Here is a 20,995-nt window from a genome sequence, read left to right on the forward strand (position 1 = left end):
CTGTATAGTGTAAATACAATTAAAAATACAAATTGAAAATACTTTCTCAGTCTTAACAAGTGAAAATAAAGTTTCAAATTAAAAACAAAAAATAATCAATAATGTAGTGGGTGAAATTATGATTTTCATTGGTTTTTTTTTTTTATAGTGAGACATTGAGTTTTATAGATAAAAATTATACAGCGAATAACCGGTTGAGGTATTATGGTCGGTTCGAACGCTTTGATAGTAAAAAAGATCAATGATGCCATGTGTTTATGTAGTAAACGTAAACTATTCGAGTTGACATTCCAATAACTATTTGTTCTTACTCTGTTTAATATTAGCGTTACGCGAGACGGGCGTTTAAGTCTCCAAAAAAAGAGTGTAGAAATTCATTTAGTTTATTATTTTTACTTGTATTAGCCATTGAAGTATTGCCGTTTACAACAAGGTCAAAAATAAAATGTATGGAGTTCAAACGTATTTCCGTTTTGGTTTTCATATAGGTAGGGTATACATTATGTTCTTATACAGCCATAACTTCCATTCACTGCTTCGACATATGCATGTACATAAAACAATTAAAATGTGTGTTTTTGTTTTACACTGTACACGGTCTGGTGCGCCGGGGTTGCATATAATTCAAATTAAACATATTAAACACATAAAAAAATGTAATTAATAAGTCTACATTGTGACACAACAATTATTGTGGGGATTTCAATGTTCAAAGTATAATCCAATATCATTAATTTATTCAAAAACAGTTTTACCGCACCTGTGTACACTGTATTATCATCTAGAAAAAACCTTAAGCAACACTTGTGGTAATATTATAGTAAAGAAATAAAAATACGAAATATTTAGAAAACCTTTTACCACATTGATGCCGAAATACGCTAAAGTGTATTATTTTTTGTCGTTGAATTTTTTTTTAATATTTCATAATTTTCTTTCTTTACTGTAGGTACTATGATGATCAATCATTTTTGGCTGCCCCGTATTATATTTATGTATTATGCATAATTATTGTAAGCCAGGCAGGTTTAAGCTAATGTACGGTCGACCAGACAGGGTTTAAGTTCACTCTATACATGCATACATTTTGTACGTGAACGTGTTACGCTAAACGTCCGTTTTATAAATACATATTAAGTATGTAAGCTATATATTATCATAAAATATAATAAACATATTATATATATATACAGTATTATATTATACATATAATACAATTTATTATGAATGAGATGTAAAATATTACCCGTGTACATAATACCTAATAGTAATATATTCGTAGAGCACAATGAAGACGGATGGCGGTAAATTGGCGATAGTAACATCGGATTTATTGATGACGTTGATATCACATGCAAGTTATAACATAATAATATTCTAGTGACCGTCAATCAGGTTGTATACGGCCATAAGTTCAACGAACGCGGTATCTATAACTAAAAAGGCATGGACGACAGAAAAAACGCAAATCGCCCTGCAGGCAAAGGACAGTACAATAATTTTTAATTAAAAAATTATTTCCGACAATTTAACACGTTGCGGTGGCGACCGACTCGTTTACAGAGGTGTTAATTTCTATTTATCGTTTTAAAAATGACCAGCCATTTAAATTGGTTTTTTAATGGCCTTCGATGATAATAATAAAAACCGCCACCCCTACATTAATATACTCCCAAAACCTAGGTATTTAGAAAACGAGTATAATGATAACTACCCCATTTCGTTCCATTTTTTTTTGTAACACCTGACCCGTTTAATAACAACGCGTGCGCGCCCAAGCGATATTATAACTATTGCCTACGTTTTGTGTGTGTACTGTACATATTATATAAATATAGTAATTATTTATTTTCGCCCGTTCTATACCACAGCAGCAATAGCGAGTATCACAGGTGTACAGGTAATGTAATACAAGCGAACGCGGTGCCAGGGTCTCCCGCACGACTGTTCCCCCTACATAATAATATAATATTCTATAATTATATACATCAGCACGGCGACGGTTTCTGTCATGCAGACACAGCGTTCCGACACCCACGTTTAAATTGTATACACAACCCGTATATACCTATTCCTTGTAATAGTCAAACTCTACGACATGCCGACCCTAAAATAATAGTACATACGAACCCGCCCAACCTGTACAACAAGCGGTGTGTATACACGGTTTCGCTATCAACCGATAAAGCCAATTAACATTTTTGACACGATAGTCGTCACATACACACGCGTGTGCGTATAATAATATACATTTATAATACTGCCAAGATAAGAACTTTTCGGCATCTTAATATAATAGTATTACCAATATATTACAATAAAACCGATTACGTTATAATAATATTATGCAGCCCAATAAAATTCTACACCAAGGTTCGCCTGTGAAGAGATTTTGTATGATAATCGTTGTTCGTACACGGTTTGCCAGGTGCGGCGCGACGTTCATATAAAGAGTAATTAAAAAAAAAAAAAATCTTTCACGGCGACCTTTCGATTTCAACTCTGACACGCGTCGACACGGTTTCACTTTTCTGAAAATCTTAACAACTTACAATTAGCCACGGTATATGTGTCGCGACGTTTTGTTTTCGATTGGTTTTTCTCATTCCGTCGACGAATATAATTAGAGCAAAAATGCAATCAATTAGTACGACAATTAAGAGTTTCCGGGGAGAGTATTCGAAGAACCGATAAAAAAAAACCAGATTGCTCACGAGTACAGCGGTGGATCAGAATGCTAATAATCCCATTAGCTCCTTTTTGACTAGAAATAGAAATGGCTATAGGTACAAACAGTTTATTTTTTTTTACACGGAATCCATAAAAACCGGACATGCGACGACTACGGTTTTCTCTGTCCGTGAAAGGGACTTAACCTAATTGTTTCGAGACGTCTACAAACATCCGTGCAGGGTCTATAATTATATTCAACGGTCAGTACCATATTTGAAGAGTTCGTTAAAAAAAAAATTATTGAAGTTTACTAGTTTTATATTTTTGAACGCTTCGGGAGTAAAATCGACTGGTTTCCTCGCTAAGGATTTAAAAAAGTCATCCGAGAGCTTTATTAATTCTTTACATACAGACGGTCATCTCATACGCCGATTGAACGGTTAGAAAATAATCGATGCCGCTCAAAAGTCGTTTGTTCAAAACACTCAATAATAATATTATTACGGTTTTCCGGTACACGTTTTATTGGCGGTTTTTTGACATGACACTAACTGACCATGCTAACTAGCTGTATGGTTAATTATTTTTTACTTTCTATAACATTATTATAGAAAAACAACGAGAAGTAAAAAGAGAAGATAAAAATATTTCTTCAGACACGGAAACGACATTAGCTGCAAGTATATACACATAGTTGACCGAATGTACACGAAGAAACGGTAATAAAATTCAAACACCGATTATTAATTGTCGAACTCTGTGCGTTGTTAAAGAGTTTTCTTAAGTACAAATTGTATTGTTATTTAGCTGTAAGTACTTGTATCGGACAGAGTATATGAAGTCCAGTACTTGTAGGTATAAAACAAGAGGCAGATATCCGTATCGATAAAGCGTCGCTTTGGATACATTCTCAGGAGTCCGCTCGTATTAAAACCTTCGGAAAACGTTAAAAAATTATTATCACGGTCGGGTCTGTTCCAGACAATGACATCGTATAGTTAACATACAATACAAACAATGATCGTAAATAGCAAATTACTGTATGGTATATAGTATAATATTATACACTGCCGATAAGCTATCGCCTCGATATTTTTCTGAATCCCCTACACTCGAAGACGCCGATAAGACCATGGACCGAGTTTCGTATGCGTTATTACATAATTATAAACACAATGCAATTGTAAAACTGAAAAGCAACAAAAATTCTTTATCGCCAATACGTTTATCTGACGCATTAACATTAATCTCTAAGTGAACATTTCGAGTGTTTACAACGGTTCAAACGCTGTTGTGAAAGACCACGCACAGATATGCATATAACGCATGGCAGATAGGCGCCTACGCGCGATTCAGGCAGGCTTCCAAATTCAGGTACCTATCTCTTAGATCGAACTACTGCTTAGGCTCTTGCGGCGTTTGCCAGACCGCAGTGCGTTTTTGCCCTGACAAACCGGTAAGATTAGCGGACGGGCGTATGGATGATACTGGAACGTTGGTATTTTTTACATTGTTATAAATGCAAAAATGCGTCGGCGGAATTCAGTATTTCTCGTGCGAGCGCATGCCGTAGCCGCGTGAGTCGCCGTTGAGCCCGTTAATCATCCAGAGAAGTGGGCCACACCACGAAGATAACGTGTGTAACATATGGAAATGCATTAACCGTGCCCGAGACCTGAACTTTCGTTCTTTCTTCGCAATGATACCGAAACAAAGGTAATCGCATTCCATTATTATAGATCTAATAATGGCCGTGCAGAACATTATCGGTTTTTAATCGCGCTCTCTTATAACGACGTGGTCACTCGATTACGAGGGGATCGTACATGTCATATATTAGGCAGGTGTATTTTCCAAATTCAAAGTTTTTTGATCAATTCTATAAAAAAAAAATTGATATGGGTTTAGAAGTATTTAAAAATTTTGTTTATCCTCGCTCTTCAAGAACCATAAAGCATATAAAACTTCCCTGATTTATCAATGCTATTCCTTACTCTGATAAAATAAGAATAATTGCTTAGGAAATTGATTTCTTTTCCAAGTTTTAAATCAAATATAAAAAATATGTGAACATTAAAAAGAAAAACAATTGGAACTTGGTAGATAACACATTTTTAATTTACTAAAACATAATGAAATTCTTCATTAAATTGTGTTTTTCTTATTATTTTTTCATAGTATCGAATAACAATTATTCTTGCCATATTTTACCAGCAGATTAAGTATCTACCGAGTTGAGCAAACATATATTGGTCCAGTATAACACGAACCGGGTCAAAACTCCATAAGCTACAGCTGCTGCAAACCTGGACACGGTCGTTAGGCACTCTTATCTCGACGACATTATTTATTTGTTTGGCCCGCATATAAATCGCACCGCCACGCCGGAAGACGCGTTTGGGCGGTCTACGCCGCCAACACAAAAGGACAAGCAAACGTTATCGTGAATCTACTACGGGCCCGGTGGCGCACACTCGGCGTCTTCTTGTATTTTTTTTTATCTAGCCGTGACTAGGTGTGCATAATATAATATTTTACTCTCCCAAACGGTATGAAATGCATATTGCTGGGACGCCACCGAGAGCACGACACGCCAGGGCATATTATTTTAGAAATAAGTTTGTGCCTCAGTTTTCTGTGTACAGTGTACTATATACATCATTATCATTTTTTAACTACACGTTCTACATATTATTACGTCGCGTTTGGGTTTAACGACCTGCAGTTCGAAATCCAGAGGAAGATCGACGACAACGTGGACCGATAAACGATTCGTCCAATTTGCTCGTTAACTCTTGGCGAGTGGCAAAAGCCGCAGTTTCTTAGTGAATAGGCAATTTGCGGACACGAGAAACGCCCGACTCTGACTCTGACTCGCTCTTATTATTGGACGTTTGCGTTTCCTTCGAATGTGCATCTCAAATGAACGTGACGGTAACGCGAAAAGAACTGCATATAAATTATTAATGAACAATTAGCTCAAAAGGGTTTTCTTTTCGTTCAAACGATAGCCAGTTTATAACCGAAAAGTCGTGCGTCATCTCCGATCGGTATTCACAGTTAAGCCAAACGGTTTCTCTGCGTTTGCCGTTAAGGGAAGGCGACGAAAGGGAATTTCGTTTTCGACGGATCACTCTTGATTTTTCTCGGCCGCGCTCGACTAATCGTGACCAGTTGATTCGACTAAATTTATTCCCGAGGCGACAGACAGTCACCATTAGCCATTAACATCGACTCCGGTGTCCCCAACACTGACGTGCCGACCGATTGCAAATTAAACAACAACGCAATCAAATACCAACGAGAGTTTTTCGAACATTTCCTTAATCGGTATCACCGCCGCCGTTTGGTTGCACTTTTCGCTAATTGACCTAAATACCACCGGGAAGTTTGTCTAGCTATTCGTCGAGGAGAAAAGAGAAAAAAAATGGCATATATCGCAAAAACCTTCCTTACTTTCGCGTCATTAATATAATTTTTTCGTATACTATTATCAATTTGTATTTTTCTTTTGCTCTCGCGAGAGACAAACAGATTTGCAGCGTTGACAAACCCACTTGCATCCGAACACATCAATCACCGGTCACATCTCTGCGACAAAATAATCCTCTTGTACACGCACACAGATCTAGGCGAATACCCATCGAGCTGGGTGTGTTAAATAGTAGCACCAGCTTTTTAAAATAGTTTTATTATCATGAAAGTTATATTCTTTACTTTAAATATGTCTCTATAACTAAGTATATATTTATTTTTTATAAAAAAAATATATATTATGTAAATATAAAAATATAATTTTTTTATACTTGACTCAAGTTTTTGAATTTTTATTTCTATAAGTAGGTCTTTATTATAGAACAAGTTTTATCTACTTTCTAAAATTACTTTTTAAAAACAATCTAATTTTTTAACACAAAGTATTAAATTTTATTTAAAAAAAAAATGTAATTTGAATTTAAAAAAATATATATAACATAGAGATTTGTAAAGATATGAAAATATAAGATAATAAGACAGTTTAAGGTATTTTTTTAAATTTATGGTTTACAACTTATTGATCATTTTTTGCCTTTTATTTAATTCTTAAAGTAATGGTTAAACACGGTTGATTTGAGTAAGCAGTTTATCGGGCCTAATGCGGGTTTACCTACAACGCCGCAAATACACCGTGAGAACCGGCAGTTATACAAGCAAGAGGCTCCTTCGGGTCACGGTCGTCCTACGCAAAACCCGTAGCTATAGTTTACACTCCTAAAATCCGTACGTCGACCTCGTCCAGGCTACAGCGACCGAGTCGTTTAGGTGCATGTAAAGCGCGGGTTTGTTTGTAGAGGAAATTTATCAATTTTCGTATAATTTTTTAGGCGAAACCCAAATTACCGTGTGAAAGTAAAATCGTTCACCTATTGCCAATACACAACAGCGCGTCCCAACAGGAGTCTGCAATAAATACACAAATAATCTTTTGGTTCGTAACGCTAATTTTTAGATGCCGAGCAAACTTGACACTATTCAAAATGAGAAAAAAAATATATTAAAAGAAAAAAACGTCATACAAGAAAGTCGCAGGTCACGTTTTTCTTTTACGATCGATCACGATCCTTCGTTGTGACGTCTTTGCAGGAAATGAATGAGTCTTCTTGGACGGTTAATGGAAAGCAATATGAAAAAAAGCTATTTTGACTGTACAGTCACGACGCGACAGGCCGAGTTGACATCGGATCGCAAAAGATGTTATGAGATTATTTCGATCAAAACGTGTAGTAGCTCGCAGATAAGTGTTCAATAATTCTAAACACTGGCCCTTTTAAGGGGTGCACCGTAGAAGATAATATCTAGTATTTGCGGGTGTGAAAGACCAACAACTGAACCACCGTTTACTTCATCTCGCCCTCCATTAACTATTTCATCACCCCCTTTCGAATTTAAAGTCTAACATACATCCTATACTACAGTGTTACTATTCTTTCAACATTATTCAAGAGTATCCCTTCCATAATTCTTACTTCCTCTTGACCGTGAATAGTTTTATGCCTATTATTTGTTTTTTTATCTATCTTTCATTTATCTTATGGTTTTATTCATAATTAAATTTATTTTATGTAAACACAGAAATAGTCTATTGTTCGCATCTGAAAAAACCTACGCAATAGTACGTTATGCAAACTGCAGTATTAAAAGTAAACAATTTATATTTTTAGGTACCGCAAAACCATTGAAGTTCATACAAAAAAAAATATATTAATAAAATTCTTACTAAGTAATTAAACACAAATTTTAATAATATTAATAAACAAAAATTGCCATAATATAATATTAACATTAGGTTTCGACAGGAGATTAAACATTCGTCCAACTGTCTAATATAACGTATTCAAAATGAAATAATATTAATGTTTACAAAATAAGAATATTGTAGTACTTCTGAAATACTCTAATAGACCTTATCATTAGTGGTGCAATATATTAGTATGCGCTACTACACTGATATTTAAGTATCAATTACTGTCACGTAATATAATTTCTGTCGAGTGTGTCCAACCGAAGTTTAAAGTTAAATGCTTCGATTTGCTTCGTACCATCAGTAGCGGCGAACTTGCATGTTTTTAATTCTAATTTAACTACTTAAAATATGATTGACATGCTCGATTGCTGGTTCTTACACATCGCTGTAAGTCAAAACTAATTTATAATTTCATTATTGTTTAACAAAAATTGTTGGTAGCAAGCAGTCTTTGTCCTCCAAACGGTGAGCTAGTCTTTATTTGTGTTTTGTGTGCACCAAAATGAATTTGGTGCCACTGGCTGACAGACATGATTGTAAATTGATTTCTATACTGTCTTAACTATTTCAAATTTTCAGTTAGTTTGTAAACGGGGTTTTATAGTATGTAAATAGATAACATTTTCAGTTTTATTGAACGCCAATATGATAATTAGGTGTTCAAATAGACCGCCTTTTTGCCAAAATCTCTCATAAACTGAACGTTCATGAACGTTTTCTGGCGTAAATCTAATAATGTCGTATACGTCGACGATAGTGTTGAATGTTGGTTAAAAAGAAGAAAGCAAACGCGAGTTCTCGGGTCTTCCTGTACCGGGGCGGTCGAATACGTGACATTCCGTAGTAATTAGTCTTTTCTTTTTAGTGAGTCATCGACCAGCGAGCCGATCCGTCTGGGAGGGCCAAGAATATTTAGTGTACAGGAACTCTCAACGACACACCGAAGAGCAGCCAGTGCAATGGTATGAGCAGTAACGAGAAATATTGACGATTTTAATAATAACTGACGTGTCCGCTATGGAAAAGGGCGATGGTCGATAGATAAAAAAAGGTTTTAGTAATATCATTTTAAAAAAAATAATAATAATAATCGTTTCTCCGACGTGGAGGGCATACGACCACCATAGAGTCGGCGAAACGTTTGCCGGTGGTTCGAGATTTCAATGTCACATGATTAGAGCGACAAACCGTCAGCAGAACGGCCATTTAGTTTAGATTTTTTCCTCTCGTCTGATCTCTGTTTACTTTTACATCTCACTCGTTACTCCACGACGCACACTCGTATACATACATACATACATATATATATATATATATATATATATATATATATATTCCCGTATCAAGTTCGATGCAATGATAATACATGTACGGCGCTAATATAAAAAAAAATATATATATATGAGACAGCCGACACACTCACGTCAACGGGAAGTTGATTAGTCGACTTGGAGTGTTCGTTATTTGAATCCGAAAAGCGGGACATGTTGACATTACTTTTGGAACAGTACAAAAAAATCGTTATTTAGGACATCCACCAATATTATTGCGTTATCGAAACCATGACTTTCTATTATAAATACATAGTTCGTAACCAATTAGCATAGTTCTAATACCAAATAGTAATTTAAAATTATCATAATAAATCAACACAAATAAAACGAAATCATGTGATTAAAAAAAAAATTTTCACGGAAAAGGGTAAGGTGTGCAGAAGTAACTATAAAATCCACGGCTTAAAATATGTACATTTTAAACCGCCATTAAATCAATATTTTGATTGATATGAAAATCGTGTATTTGTGGTGGAGTTACATGTTTTACCATAAATAATTTCGAATAAACATTTTAACACTTTCCGGGGAACATTCTGAAGAGATGCGTTAGGTTAGGTTAGATGCGTCAAAATAAAATAAAGAAAAAAATTGTTGTATCTCTTTTAGGGCAAAAATAAAAAATAAATCTAATTATATTTTAGATTCCTTCTTGAGTAGAAGACAAAAAACATATCTATAATATTGATCTTTGAAAATATACAATTTGCCCCTTTAAAAATATACAAACAATAGAAGCTATTATTATATTATATATTTGTTTTATGACAGTTCGAATTCGATAAAACTTACAATATATTTTATTTAATGTCGACCTACTAGGCATACGTGTATCGGTCATCTTGCCAATTTTTTTCCCCCGAGTCTTATTGTAAGCCGACGATCGAGCACGTTTATTGTATGGTAATAATATCGACGACGCTATAATATACATGCAGCCGTGTAAGTTGACCGTGACTCCTTGAGCCCAACGAAAACGAAACGATCGTGCCCCGCTCACGGTCATTACCGCACGTTTTGGCGGGTCAATAGTCTACTTGATATGTTCTATTGTGCGTGTACACTTTGTAATGAAGTGTATATTGTGTCAAAAATATGTCGCACACGTTAAAACCAATATTGTAGTTGTTTTGGATAAAAATTAACCATACACATTATTAACATAATTGAGTATGCACGAAAAACAGAGAAAAAACGTTATAGTACAAACGTATCCATATGGTAAGAAAAATGGACGAGCTTTTACATAATAGACTGACGCTTCAAGGGTACAATATTATATATGTTATTACATTGTGCACATGCAGATTTGATTATAATACATCATTATTAATATCGAAGAGTTATTAGCGATGATATACGCGCAAATTACACACAGAATATTGGAAACGGTTATTTTTTTTTTTTTTGGTGTTCAAAGACATGTGTATAAAACATGGTATGACTAATGCAACAGTAGAAACATGCAGCGACTTGTGTTTAAGATACGCCCAGATGTCAGTTAGTAGGAATATTTGAGAATACAAACGAATCGCTTATGTCTTCTCGTATATCGTGCGAATACAAAAACCGATAAGCACACTTTAGATTGATCTTTTAACCGAATCTATTGGCTTTATTACTATTGTTAGAATTCCGTATAATGTTTGACTATAAAATGTTTAGGCGACAAAAAGGACTTGTTGTAACACTTTTGGTACAACAGACTGAAGCATTATGTAAAAAAAAAAATTAGACGGCAATAGGTATTCCAAGGTCACTACTACCACCGCAGCGTCGTGTGAGGTCATAAAAAAATTGGTTTTACTTCGGCTTATACTTAAATGCAAAATATTCTTAAAAAACGATTCCTTCAACATAAACTATTCGGTTTTCGGCGCCTCGAGGCGATAATATTTAAATATTTTTATACGTTCAAATGGTATAACGGGAACAGCAAGCGGTCGTTCAAGTCCTACGTTATTTATATAGGCTCCGTATGGAAATCTAGACATGAGAGAAAACAGAAGGCCGATATTTTTTAACTTACTTGAGACTATATTACATGCCCGATTGTATAGTCTCTATCGAATGCTCTGATGTCGGTCATGTTATTATATCGTGTAATCTTAACGTCATCTTAGGTGTTTGATAAACTAACACAACGCTATTTTGTTGCTCTAGTAGTCTACAGTAAAAAAAAAAAAAAAGTATTTCGAGAAAAAGGAACTAACACACAAAAGGAGAATAATAATAATTATTGGTGCCGAGCGCTTACCGTTAGCGACACACAGCCGTGCGATGACAACGAGGTACCCTACAACACAACAATAATAGTAATAATAATAATGATTATTTCAATAATAAATTAAATGTTTTGTTGTCGGTTCGTCCGTTGAACCCTCTTCTCCTCATTGTCCGTTTGCCGGCTGTCAACGGTGGCGGCGGCATCAACGATGGCTCTTCACTGTAATAATATATTTTATCCCTAGCATTGTTCTATTGCACACAAGCAAGCGCATACAGCAGCTCTGGAGGTGTAAGTGTTACCCAGGGGTCAGCAAACATATATAAGCGTAGCAATCCACCCGTAATTGCCTGCCATGTTTTTTCTTTCTTAAACTCTTCTAATATCCGTTGCGTATCCACATTATATTGCATAAGTACCGAAGGAGTCTTGTAAAAAAGACGGACCGGACAAGGTCAAATTATTTTTATTACTTTTATTGATGTGTGTACGGCCGACGCGATGTTATTTCATATAGTTACAAGCGGTTTTTATGCAAGTGCTTAAGAAAAAACAAACGCATGTGCGACGATACACCTCTATTATTCTTCCCACTACCGCACCGCCGGCATCTCGGTGCAGCGTGCAGATTATCTAATGAATATTATTATAATGTTGTACATAATAATATTAATATATATATATATATATGTACATTATATGCATGCAGGTACAATGACTCCCATGTGGGTGAACGGACCTGGTCGATGCAAATTAGACGCACAACGTAATTAATTTGGGCTCAGGCCTCAGACGACGTCTAGCGTGCGTTCAAGCTAGGCAATCAATTATTATACAACTCTTGCGAGCCGCGCACACAAAAAAAAAAAATAGTACAATTTATTTTTATATTTTAAATTAACCTTCTTTTTTATTATAGTGTGTCAAATATTGTAACACATATACATATATTTATATTTATCTACAACCAACCGCTGACCGCGTTGTATAGACGGGCCGGCTAATAGGTTTTTACTGAACCGAAATTGTAATTACTCGCTTTTGAACTTTTAAACACCGATGTCGTGGCCCTATTACACGTCGTCCCGATTATAGTATGTACTATGTCATGATGCATAATAGATATACCGAGGATAGTTATTGCACGGGTCCATCTACACATATCTATACCATAGTGTGTGTACGGAAAACGCCATCCAATGAATTGCAAAAATTCTATACGCACGTATACGGGACCGGACAATCATTGTTAGAAGACTATTATTTATTATTATTATCTACTTTTTTTTCAACCCGTTACACAATTCGCGGTCGGCGGTAAATTAATTTCCGATCGATCGGTAACCGTATTACTGTCGAGTATAATATAGATCATCTCACTCAATGGGGTACACCACGTTGACCGCGTAATTTGAGTATGATTATCATTTATTATAGCGTAGGTAATTTGACTATCATTTTGCATATAAATAACGACTTCGCAAACGACTTAAAACCAAAAACGTTTAAACGTGCGAGGCTTTTGGGCGTTATAAAGGAAGAAATCCGTTCCGGTAGAATGGGTAACCGCGAATTAAAAATACATATATAATCAACTAAATCGACCTAACCACAATTTTTAGTGCGCTACCTGTTCTTTTAAACGTGTCGACCTACCGCTTTAAGGCGTGAAACAGGTTGGACTACGGCCAATAACGATATAGGTGATTTGGAATCTTATAAGCGGGTTATGATGAAAGAAGAAGAAAAGTCATAACGTTAGGACTGGTGAAAACGATTAACAGTCGAAAGTGCGTGTATTTTTTGACCACGGCATACAAATACAATATTCTCAACAGTTTAGCATGCCCGACGAGCCGTGAGACACAAAAATAAATTGAAGGTACTAAAAAACAACGCAGCCGACTTCTTTTTTTAAGTTATAAACATTACTTATTGCTTAGAAGCCCTAGATATCACATCAGCGCCCTCGGATTGAATTCTGCCTTCTGGTATGAACTTAATTGTTTTATTTTTTATTCAGTTGTTTTTAAGTGAACTGTGAAGTCGTTAAATTATGTTTAACCCTTTAATATGGTAGACCAAAGTCCAAACGGCATTATAGGTGTTGAAATGTAGCCGTTTTTTCTTGTTATTATATAGTATTATTAGTTTTATTACCATAAAAGTGGTGTTTTTTTTATAAATTATATAAAAATATTTCATTCGTATACATTCTGTTTGTTTAAGATAATATGTAAAAAATGAGTTATTGGTGGCCGGTTTTGCCACCGAGTCAAACGATAAAACAACTATCTCTAACTTTTTGAATAATGTCACAGGTAGGAAGGTATCTCTATGAATTTGCTAGATAATTTAAGCGAATATTGCAGAATTTACCAAAGGATATCCATGGACATAGCGTACGCCTATGAGCGTGGGCCGTTTTCAACAGCTGAGCCGAGGAATAGTAATAGTATAGTTCAATCATACTAAATTTATAGGCTAAACTATATTCAAGAATGTTAAGTCGAAATTGTGAGACAGTAACCAGCGAGAGAAACGCCAATGGTATACGCTTTAATAGATATGAAAACTCGATTGTGAATGATTACATCAACTTTCCACACAAAAAACAACACATCAGCTTATACAAACAATGGGTTGAAGTGATGTTTTTCATTCGGCAAATGAAATATGCTAGTTTCCGTAATAAGCAGTATCAACAATATGCGTATCTATTGAAAAAATATGTATTTTTTAAATTTCCATTACAAAGAGCTGTCAAGCCGGCCAAACGGAAATTCAAATGCGGACAAACCAAAATCAGATAAACGAAATTTTAACGGCAAGTACACGGGAAACGCCCATTGAAAAGGTAACATTATACTCAAGGCAGTTTATTACAAAAATGAACGACATTAAAACAAAATAATTTTTTTTAACACTTGTAGTGATTGTTATCCAAAGTAAGTAAACGTGTCACGCGATATTTGAACGTGATTTGCATGCACCGCCGAATTACTACAACCGAGCAGCAGCAGACCGTTTGCGTTTTACGCAATGCTGCCGTGTGCGTTACCGTGTGGTCATTGGCCGCCTTCGCAAAGTCATAGCGCCCTTGCTCGTAACGTTTGTCGGATTGTCGCGATATTTCATTCCGAGAAAGCCGTGGCGTGGGCACAAGTCGTCCGACGACATGTCGTTTCCGTCGCAAAAAAAAAAAACCGTTCAAAAATCTTATTGACCTTCACTTTGTTGGTTTGTTATTTTTTCTCGTCCACAACGACAGCAAAAAAAGCTCCATTGTAATTAAGGCGACCCGTCGATCGTAAATCGTTGGCATACGCTCGCCCACAAATGAACTCTGTATGTACACACAATGTAGATGGAAAAAAATCATATTATCAAAGTAGTAAATATATATATATCACTAATTTTTTTTACGCCCTTCGTAAAAGAACGCAAAGACACGACTGTCGGTCCTAATTACGTCGGAAAACTGCAACTGAGGCGACGACAAAGCGATCATCTCCGGTGTGTAATTGGACGGGCAAAATATTATAACATTACACGAGCGAGCGTCTGGAGGAGAGTTGCCCCAAACAGTATCGCGTCCTAGACCGAAACAACATTGTAATTTTGTACGCGCACGCCGCCAATTGAGGCTAAATAATGTTTGTACAAACAAACTGCTTTATACAAAGGTCAACGAGGTCGTTTTAACGAGCTCTTTGGAAACATTATTATTGTAATATGCGCAATGGGCATAGGCACGGGCTATGTGTGTGGGCCCGTGACACCGCCACCGCCGTTCCGTCTGAGGACGACAATGAACATGTTGAGATGGAAAATTACGGTGTCGATGGCATGCGGCAATACGTTTATCCGACAATTATTGTCGTGAAAGAAACACACGCGAGAGGAGCAAGAAAAGTGAGTCTTAAATTCCACCGTAGAATTATATTAGACCCGTGTGCGCAACACACGCTGTGAATGCGATAATAATAATTGAACCCATGACTTAGAACATTTTTATTTTTATTTTAAATTACTAAACAGTCGCGGGCTTGTCGTATAGTTTATAGTAGACAAATATTATGCCGGTATGCAAAGCGCATACCACCGGTTCGGCCGGTTAATAACACGGACGGGAATAATAATTACAATAATACATTTTCAAAAGGGACTAAGCCCGTCGCTATACATATTACATACTATGTTATGTTATTAGAAGTCGCCGAGGCGATATACGGATTGGTTGTGTGAAGATTATATTACAGTCTATGTATGCCGACCGTCATACCTATACGGTAATTAAAAAACACTATTTGGTAATGGTGAACAACGCATATATTAATTATTTGAATCGATTTATTAGAATGAATATTTCATGATAAGCTATAATTATCGATCAATTTTACTTTATACAATTAAAAACAGATTACATTTGTGACCTGTGTCAGATGCATCAACCGATACGGTTTAACTATCATAAATAAAGACAGAACGACAGGCAAGATGACGAACAATAAAACGGAAATATGAGGGAAACCGACAGCACTAGAATAATTAATATGTATATTATGTCCTCTCATTTTAATTTATGTGACATCAGAACGATTCGAAAGGTTTCGACTACGACAAGTACTCGTCGAACATCCGGCACAACACAAAACCAATACTATATAGGAGGAAACCGATTTGTTCAAGTACTCCGAAAAAATAATAATATCTGGCTTTGTTTGCACAAGCAGCCGAACACGTCTTCTTGTACCAACGCGTGTGTGTCTCCTGTCTACACAAATATTAAATCTTTAGCTTTGTGTAAAAATGTCCTTTGGTTTTGTACAAATTATAATATTGTTTTACTTCAGTATTGAATAATGTATACATATAATAATGTATGATACACATATCGTGCACGTGAATCGTTGTAAAAGTGATAAATTTTGTAGAGAACGTCCGCCGGTATAAATGTATGATATGGGTAATGGGTTTGTATCACCCATAAAATGCTTATTGTGAATTCAGTCTGACGGCGACGGCGGGAAACCGCACAAATGTTTTTTTTTCTCTTTTTAATTTACTTGGAAACCGACCACAAATCGTGTTTTGCCTATTGTAGATTCTAGTCTTTTTATTTTTTAACGTTTATTTAATATTAATAGCCTGTCCCAGCCACGAAAAACACCTTATACGATATTCAACCGGCGTGTGTGGCTGGGTTCCATCCTCGGTGCGTCTGTTTGGTTTCCTGTGGAGGTCATCGCCGAGGAAATTCGGACTGCTTCTACAAGTCTGATGAAAATCATATCACAAGGAGCTGCTACTCTATACACATGCATGTGTACGTACACCGGGGGCAAAACTATATATTATTATGAAATAATATACATAAGTCTTTTGGGCCCAAAGCCTTATGCAATATACATAATGTATTATATATATATATAATAAACAAGTAGTCCGAACCAATTACCACGAAATAATACAGTGGATCTACCCACACGCTGATGGGGAGCAAAAAAAAAACATATTAATTTATTACACACCCGGCCGTTTTCCAAAAGGTTTACATGTTTTCACCATGCCGACAAAACAAAAACCAGTTTGTGGTCTACGCAAAGAAACTTCGATTCTAATCAGATTGTTGTCCGTTAAGTTGATTATAAGAGATTATTTACGAGAGATTATTTACGTAGAGGCCAACGGTTTTTAGAAGCTTTGGATTGTCATCTCCTAGTCAAAAATTACAAGCACCGGGTTGAATTTAATACTTGTATAATGTTGATGGTAATCCTCGTCCAATCAATACGAACATAATATTACCTACACTATAATAGATTACAGACACGAAATTTCTATATAATATATATATATATATATATATATATAATATATTATGTTGTATACTAACCCATTTATTTTCAAAGAAACACTAAATAGATGAAATTAAGGAGAATAACTCGTATACACAATTTGCTTGAAAAAAAAACAAGCCGCTACGTTATTCTTGACACGTCAGGATTTTTTATAATATTTATTTTTTGATTATAAATATAGTTATGATGTAATACAAATCGTTTATGGAATTCAGGCGTCATATTATATATGATGCTTTTTTTTATTTATCAACGAAAGAGATAACGAGAGAAGAGCAATGTGTTTTTTTTATTACATTTCAGTTCAGATGTTGAACTAATAATGAAATATTGTATATGTATTCAATAAATAATACAATGAAACATGATAATAATTATGGCAATTCTGTGAATTTCATTAGTTTAACTGAACATTTTAGGAAAACAATGCATATAATTTATTTTATTCTGTTGAGTACGATAACCGACACTGGCATGAAGCCTTGAATATTAACATGCTAAATAGAGTTCTATTGACTGTTAGTAATAGACTTCAAGTTCAATAGTATAATGTAAAATATAGGTTAATGAAAATCTGCTCCTATATGGTCATACATCATCCTTTCACCGGCTTACATAAAAAAATAACAAACAATCACACAACACTACTATAAAGGGTAATCTATTTTACGTAAAACACTCAATAATTGCAATTTTGTAATTTTTCTTTTTGGAAAAAATGTTTATGTTATTTTACAATATTATTAAATATTTACCCATTTAGTATTTTCTAGAGCCCTGTCAACTTTTGAAACTTAAATGGTAACGTATATATTTATTTAAATTTTTAATCAATTAAGAATATTTGAAAGGTATTATTCGAAATAATACTACTATCCACCCTTCCTCCAGTCCCAAACTTTAAAACTATTTATTCAAAACTGACTATCGGACAGACAAAATGTATATTAAATTATTCTTGGTTTAAAAAGTTAATACAATATGCACGTTACCATTTAAGTTTCAAGAGTTGATAGAACGCCAGAATTTACAATAGAAATTTGTTTTCAATATTGTATAACACAGTAAAATAGCATTACCTAAAATGTTTCTAAAATGAAGAACTACTAAGTTGAAACTATTTTTAGAGAACACGGGTGTCTCACGGTAAATGGATCACCCTGTATGCAGGAAAAGACACACGTGGCCTAGGAGAGTACGCCGTTTGCAGCTGTTTTCCGTCAACCACCTCCCACAATAACACCGTGCAGCTCCCAACATCTGTCCTCGACTGAAAAACTCTTCCTCCTCCTCCTCCTCTTTTTCGCCAACCAGTTTCGTCCTGTTTTTGATACATTATTTTATGATCACACCCCTTTTATACGATGCACGTGTATGATAATAACAAGGAGAATAATAGTATTCATAATAACAAACGAATATTAATGAGAACGAGGACAGGTATGTACGATAATATATAAACACAATGTTCAATTAAAATAAAACTGTCTTCGAAATATAGGCATAGGTATACAATTTTATTATAATATGCGAACAAACGGCAAGTCATATTCTAATGCGGTCTGACAGTTACTATAACGGTCATTATTAAATAAGTAGTATCATATGTCGATGGTTAACAGCACAAACATTTTAGAGGGACAAATAAAAGCGCATAAAGTATAAAACTACTATATTGTATAAACTACTATATATTGAACTGTAGCAGCAACGCCAGTCTAACGCCACCCACGCACTTATGTGAGCACATAAGGGTGTCGTGTCATCTGCGAAGATTGATGACTAAGCGGAACCTTCAAACCGATGGCGACTGGGGGCTACTATTCGTATCCATCATCTTCCGGGCAAATGGTTGTGAAATTTCGATGACAGGATAGTGATTAGACTGCTGCCACCGCTGCGCTGTTGCCGCCTCCGCCATAATTTTAACCATCTTAAAGAAGTCAACGATAATACAAAACAGACTCAACACTAATACGGCTTACAAACAAGCGCCTCGGCATAGTTTGAAAACTAAAGACAAAAATCGATTGTTATCTATATCAGTAAAAAGGATGTTGGACGTGTATCAATTAGCGCTAATAAATAAATAATAATAAGAACGAAACAAGGGCATCTATTGATCTATGTAAGCGAGTTGTTCAACTAAAGGTATTGATGACCGTTTGTATCAACTATGCTATGTATAAGTAGTTAAAGTTAAACTTATAGTTGAATCATGAGACCACAAAGCGTTTGAACTTTTATCTTTATTAGTTACTGCAATCGAAAAACGTTATTATCCTCAAATTCATTTGAAAACATGGGTTGCCGTTTACAAAATTAGCTATATGGTAGTAGTGTAACCTCAGTTATATCACTGACATATTATTTGACTCATATACATTATACATAAGGAAATTATTTCCAATAATAAGGTCCTCGAAAGAATGTCTTAATGAGCATAGGTAAACTTCTTAACGCAAATATTATAAAGGAATAATTTAAAGAAAATAATTACAGCTAAAACATGTTTTTAAAACCAGAAGCCTAGATAGGCTATTTATAATGGCTTATTGATAATCACCAAAACATAAAATACAGCCAACTGTTTAGTCGTTATGAAAATGGATGTCGTTTTACTTACAGTTCGGTCACCAATCTCAAAACCCCGTTATAGAACAGTTTTCAACATAGGCCATAATAGAATATTGGGATAAAGAACAGTTAACACTTATAAAACAATAGATAGTCTCTACTGTTTATTAAAAAAAAATTACAACTAACAATACGCGGGAGAGAATTATATCACCCTTACTAACCCCCAGCCACAACGTAAGTAAGTATACTATTATAATTGTTCTCATAAAACTCTGATTTAAAATTAACGACTAAAAACGAATTGTATTGTTCGTTTATGACGAAGAGCAGAAATCAAATCCCGTCTTGAGTCACAAGACTGTAAGAATTATTATAACATATAAAACGCTTCGATGCAAATTTGTAGATGCTAAAAATATTAAATATCGATACAAAACATTGTAAAGGCAATGATATGACTTAGTACTAGAGTGGATACGATTAGGGTTGGTTGTAAATAAAAAATGTAGTAATGTTTTTAATATTATTAGTGATGGTCATTTATTAAGTTTTGAATTCTTAATGTATCGTTAACACGATCTTGCAAAATAATATATTTTGGTTGCTGTTTGTTTTTAAAACAGCTGTTGATTTTCATAGATTTTATTTAATAAGCGAAATTCAAAATTCAAATCGGTTTGTTTCTACCACGTCCAGTTTTTTTACAATTAAGTTAAAAACTTGAGAAAGCAAAATAGTCGCATGACTGTGTAATTTGTCTATAATAAAGTCTCCTACGTTTACTCTCTGTCCTTGTAGGCGTTTGAAATTTAAAAAGATATAAATACTACAACATTAATGCTGCATAAGGAAATTTTAAACAGAACCAACTAATGACGAATGTATGATTAATCTGGTCATGTGCAAATCACCCGCGTATATTCGATATCATATTGATTGAGATATGATCACAGTGATTGGAGTTTCGACTACCGATTTTATTCTACCACTGGGTTTATGTGATTTATTACGCATTCCTTTAGGTTCGAACAGC

The 20,995-nt window shown here is 34.9% G+C and overlaps 1 protein-coding gene across 6 annotated transcripts in view; it reads right to left on the reverse strand.

Moving 5' to 3' along the window:
* LOC126835250 (pleckstrin homology domain-containing family G member 4B-like) overlaps positions 1-20,995 on the reverse strand; it is a 145,793-nt gene that overhangs the window by 70,047 nt on the left and 54,751 nt on the right. The window lies entirely within an intron of this gene.

The sequence above is a fragment of the Adelges cooleyi genome, unplaced genomic scaffold (genome assembly GCF_023614345.1).
Source record: "Adelges cooleyi isolate 19-005CV unplaced genomic scaffold, UGA_ACOO_1.1 ACOO_flye_CR_arks_rails_tigmint_CR_PRNA_23, whole genome shotgun sequence".
In the NCBI taxonomy this organism is placed as follows: domain Eukaryota; kingdom Metazoa; phylum Arthropoda; class Insecta; order Hemiptera; family Adelgidae; genus Adelges; species Adelges cooleyi.